The sequence below is a fragment of the Dioscorea cayenensis genome, unplaced genomic scaffold (assembly GCF_009730915.1).
Source record: "Dioscorea cayenensis subsp. rotundata cultivar TDr96_F1 unplaced genomic scaffold, TDr96_F1_v2_PseudoChromosome.rev07_lg8_w22 25.fasta BLBR01001126.1, whole genome shotgun sequence".
NCBI classification, from domain to species: Eukaryota; Viridiplantae; Streptophyta; class Magnoliopsida; order Dioscoreales; family Dioscoreaceae; genus Dioscorea; species Dioscorea cayenensis.
In genome coordinates this window covers 1,848-7,445 of record NW_024087517.1, presented here as the reverse complement: position 1 = coordinate 7,445, position 5,598 = coordinate 1,848, and the positions used below count along the sequence as shown (strand labels likewise).

The 5,598-nt window shown below is 33.7% G+C and overlaps 1 non-coding gene across 1 annotated transcript; it reads left to right on the top strand.

The window, feature by feature from the left end:
- Window positions 1–1,365: 1,365 nt before the first annotated feature.
- On the top strand, window positions 1,366–1,472 carry LOC120255672. The gene has a single exon (XR_005535073.1). It is a non-coding gene; the product is annotated as a small nucleolar RNA R71 (small nucleolar RNA).
- The last annotated feature ends 4,126 nt before the right edge of the window (window positions 1,473–5,598 follow it).

The window sequence follows — 5,598 nt, the reverse complement described above, 5'->3', positions numbered from 1 at the left end:
GAAATATATACTTGTCAACCTTCACAAGTACATCTTCAATGATGCCCCTCGGATGTCTCACCGTTAGGTCCCCTAATTGAAGTGTCATCCGAGTGGGCCTAGGCTCTTCCAAGCCTAGCTTTTGGAAGAATGTGTAAGGCATGATGTTGATGCTAGCCCCTGAATCCGCTAATACCTTTCTTCGTCTAAATTACCAATGTTGCACGGAATGATATAGCTTTCGGGGTTTTTTTTCTTGTTCGGCAAATTCTTTTGTAACATCACCGAACATGAAGCATCTAAGATCACAGATACACTCTCCTCCAACTTCCTCTTGTTGGTCAAGAGGTCCTTGAGAAACATTGCATAGCGAGGCATTTGAGACAACGCCTCTACAAATGGGATGTTAATATGCAACTACTTAAATAGACCCAAGAACTTCTTGTATTGCTCATCATTTTTGCCGTTCTTCAATCTTGAAGGATAAGGTATTCTTGGCTTGTAGGGTGGGGGTGTCACACCCTTCTCTTTTGCTACTTCCTTAACCTCCACGACCTCGGGCACTTCAACATTGGTCTTCTCGCTCGAAAGCCCACCCTCAACTTCTTGACCACTTCTCAAAGTGATCGCCTTCACATGTTTTCTCGGATTTTTCAGTATGTTACTAGGCAAACTTCCTTGAGTTCTCTCCGATAACGACTTCACAATTTGCCCCACTTTATTCTCTGGATTGTGCAATGAAGCGGTATGGTTGCGAAGTGTAGCTTCGACCGACTGAAACCTTGTATCCGACGATTGGATGAACTTGGTCAAACCTTTCTCTAGATCGGTCGTCCAGGTTTCCAAAACTAAAACTCGATTCTCCATGTCTAGGGCTTGTTGTTGTTGTTGGAAACCCGGTGGTGCCATTATCTTCTGTTGCCCTTGATTGTTCCAACAAAGATTTGGGTGGCTCCTCCAACCTAGATTGTAGGTGTTGCTAAATTGATTGCCTTGGCCTCTCATTGCATTACCCACAAAATCCACTTGTTCTACCGAGGATGTACCACCATTAGAAATTAGGCAATCGGACAAAGCATGCCCTCCCCCACACCTAGTGCAACTAGTCAAAGCTAGCACTCTAAGAAAAGTTAGAGTATCTAACTTCTTGCTCAATAACTCAACCTGGGCCGCCAATGAAGTAACTGCATCGATCTTATGAAGTCTGGCTACCTTTTTTTGTCTCTTGTGTTCCACTGATAACTGTTCATGGTCATTTCTTCAATGAGATGTCGGGCTTCTTCGTGGATCTTGCTTCCTAATGTACCTCCTACTACAGCATCAAGTAACTGTATTGTGCTTAGGTTCAACCCATTATAGAAAGTCTGAATGATCATCCACTTGGGGAACCCATGTTGAGGACATTTTCGCAGGAGCTCCTTGAACCTATCCCATGTCTCAAAAAGAGACTCTAATTCTGTTTGCACAAAGGAGGATATTCCATTAATGAGCTTTGCAGATTTTTCACGAGGGAAATATCGGGCAAGAAAAGTTTCTACCATCTCCTCCCAAGTAGTAATCGATGCTCTAAGTAATGAATGTAGCCACTGCTTTGCTCTCCCCTTCAAGGAAAATAGGAAGGCCCTCAACCTGATAGCATCATTTGTAACACCATTAATCTTAAGCATGTCACACACTTACAAGAAATTCTCGATGTGGTTGTTCCGATCCTCATCGGCCAAACCATTTACTACAAGAAAATTTCATTTTACCTACGGCAATTTACCTAGGCACACATTTCGTGGGTATATACACAGAGAATACCCACGGAATAGAAAGGAATTCATAAAATAAAATATATCAAATTTACCCAGGGAATAGATTGGGATTTACCCACAGATTTACCTAAGTAATAAACATCCCTGGGTAATTTGTGGGTAAATAATGCGGGTAGTTCACACCTGAAAATTACCCACAATATACACAGAGAATATTTGTGTGGGAGAATTGTTCATGGGTAATTCGTGGGTAAATATAATATTCCCACGGATTACCCAGTAAAGTTGTTTGTGTGTATTATAGTGGTGGGTAATCCCTGGGTAAATTAAAAAGAATTTAACTTTGTAATATTACCCACAAATTACCCAAACATGTTATTCGTGGGTAACATATTTGTGGGTAATCCCTGGTTAATCAACATATTTTCTCTTAATATATTATTTCAAATTTTATTTAATTGTTATATTTATATTTGACTTAACATAATATTATCAAAATTGAATTTTAGATTTATATTAACAATCATAATTAAATTAAAAAATTAAATATTATAAAATAATTATAAATAAATAATGTCATAATAATTTATTCTATAAATTATATGAACATCATGAAAAATAAGATGATAAAAAAAATCAATTGGATATAAAAATTAATCAATTAATTTACAAACTAATGAGTATTCCTTAATTTACAAACAAATAAGATAATTATTTGCACTTCTATTCAAAATCTCAGTAGACAAACTATATAAAATATAAATAGTACATATATGAAAAAAAAAAATAAAACAAAAACCAAGATAGTTAAACATATATAAACAAAAAAAATTTAGAGTTAAGTCCTAAGTAAATGCGAATGAAATCAATCAACTTGTTATTTTATATAAATCAAGTTATTACATATAATTTTTATGTGATTATATAATTTAAGATATATAATTATGTATTAAAATAGGTTTTTTTAAAATATTAATATTAACTATTAACATTATTAAAATAATGAATGTGTTTTTAATTTTTGGCCAATAAATATTTTATTTTAATTAATTTTATAATATTTTTAACTGAGATCAGTTAAAAATAAATAAATAAAATTATTGTAATTATAATATTAATAATTATTATGCATATCAAATAATAATATAAATTTCAAGATTCAAATTAAAAAACAAAAAGTAGTAAATATTTAACAAAATAGAATCAAAATATTTATTTTTTTTAAATATAAAAATCACAATAAATATTGAGAAAGTAAACTAATATTTGTTTATAAGTTTCTAGATTTTGAACATTTTAATTTTAAAAAATATTCTTATAATATTGATTTCATAATTATCTTTTATTTTCAAAATCGACCCGAGCAGTACTTCATTCCCCTTCTATTTATAAAATCAAATAGTTTCTTGAACCAACGCTAAAATTTTAAAAATTTTCTAATAAAACATACGGATTTAAATACTTATTTCAAAATTTAATACTCATTTTATTTAAAAAAATAAAAATTCTAAAAATACCATAATAAAAATAAAAATTAAATTAAAAATTTAAAAAAACAACATATAAATATACTCATTCAAATTTTGAATCTTAAAATGTGTATATATATCTAATTATAAAGAAAAAAAAACCATGATAAAATGTAATTTTTAGGAGGTCAGATTAACAAAATAACCCACTTTTGTCCTTTTTTTTAGTTCATTAACCCCCCAACAAAACACTACCCTCAATTCTCGCAGTATTCCTGGCTCGCTGCGCCGCCTCCACCGCCGCCTCTTCTTTCTCGCCGGAGCACTGCTCCACCGCCTCATCATCCTCGGGGAAGACCAGCGCTGTCTCATCGCCTCAGGTCCCTAACTCCCAAATCCCTAATTCCCTTCGCTGCCGCTCACCCTCATTGTCGCGTTCTCTACCGCGCTCCTCTCTCTATTTAGGACTCACAGGAGTCACCACCGGCGTTGCCGCCGCCTCAAACCTCTCCGGCGTTGCCTTGTGCCTAAACATTGCTTCAAAGCTCATCCAATTCTTGTACTTCATCGGCGTCGGTGGTATGACTTTCTCCTCGATCTCTTCTCCTTCTTTTCTTCATCGCCGGTTCGCTAAACTAACCTAGCAATTCATTTAGTTTTCACGAAGAGGACCGGAGTTCATCGGAGTTTGAGAAGCCACTGGTCGTGACTGGTGAGATCCCAATCCTTCTCATTTTCATTCAATCGGCTTTGGAAGCTCCTCAACAGTGCTTAATGTATGAATGAACTCAACGACAAGAAGAAATATTTTGCAATGAAACTGATGATCTGTTAAAATTGGCGAGCTTTGTCTTGGTTTGTTGATTTCATAATTCATTTAGTTTTGATCTGGATCTTGAGGATGTGGGATTTATTGTTTTCCTTTTGATTTGGTTGGCTTTGTGTGTCTTCTTGTTTAATTCTTGATTATTGATGTTTGTTCTGTGTTGCAGTTTTTTTATTGTATATATTTTTTTAATTTTGTAATTATAATCTTCACCAACAGTTGTATATGCTAATTTCTAACATTGCCTGGCATATGAGCGCATGTGATGAATTAATTAACAAAATCAAAAAGCTAAAAAAAGAAGAACTCAGCACAATTAGTGTGATCATTAGATTTATGATTTTTGATTTTGAAATTTATACAATTAGTATGCTTGTTAAGGACTGCCAGTCTCTTCTAGACATGCTGCAACGAGATCAAGTAGATATTATTAATTTAAATGTATATGTAGAGATTGTTGATTTAAATGTACATGTAATTCAAGGTTTAATTTCTTGTAGATGATTAGCCAACATAAATACTTATTCTTGGAAGTAATATATCAAGATCACTTGTGAGCTTCAGTGATATACTTTGACTGGAATTTGAGCTCTGTAGTTTGATAAAAACACAAAGCAGAAGTTTGCCCTAATAAAGTCCACCCAATCTTTATTGATATTAAGTTTTCAGTGCAATGGAGAGATGAGAAGGGAGATCTCCCAACTACTATAATGAGGTTGAGTCAAACAAATTTAACTAGGTAACTATTTATTTATTTATTTGGGAGAACTACATGGTAATTTATCTCTAGTTTTCTTATATGATGTCACTGATTCAACAATTCTTAAAGTTATCCAATGCTATCACGGCTGAAGAAGCATATGGGACCCTGAATTTCAAAATTTTTTTTTCCTTCTGAGAGTTGTGTAACTAATATCATAAATGTGAAACAAGTAAATAACATGAAATAGGGATCCTATAAAGGGAAAAATTCAATAGTCTTACTCAATGTCGTGAGTCTGTCACATCCACATGTTGGCTAATAAATTAGCCAAAAAGGAATAGTTTATTGAATCTATCCGCTCACTCAGCTACGGTCTGAGAAAAACTTGTGCTATTGTGGAGCTAAAAATTTCAACTTCTGGTATGTGCCAGTGAATAAGCATCTTCCATTTGTTATAATCTAAACTAACCCACAGAGCATAATTGTTTCACTAATTGGTGTTGATGACAAACTTAGATTATCTTAAATTTTATGAGATGGAACTTGATTCATCCATCATGAGCTTTAAGCTTAGTTCAGAATTGATTTGGAAATGAGATGATTGAGAAATTTCACTTAACTTTGATGTGGGCAGATATTTTAGATTGGCAGTGAGATCTTTTTAGAGGAATACAAAACCCTGGAAAAAATCAGCTACATCATTGGGAACGGAATAAGTATAATTATGCCCATATTTTCATGGGATTTTTGCAACTTAACTACCAACCGAAATACCATGGAACTATAAGCATTTGAAACAGAAGAATGTGAGTGTTGCATGTTTTGCTTTCTTATAGAAATTTGTGCAACTCTTCTGTGTATAAC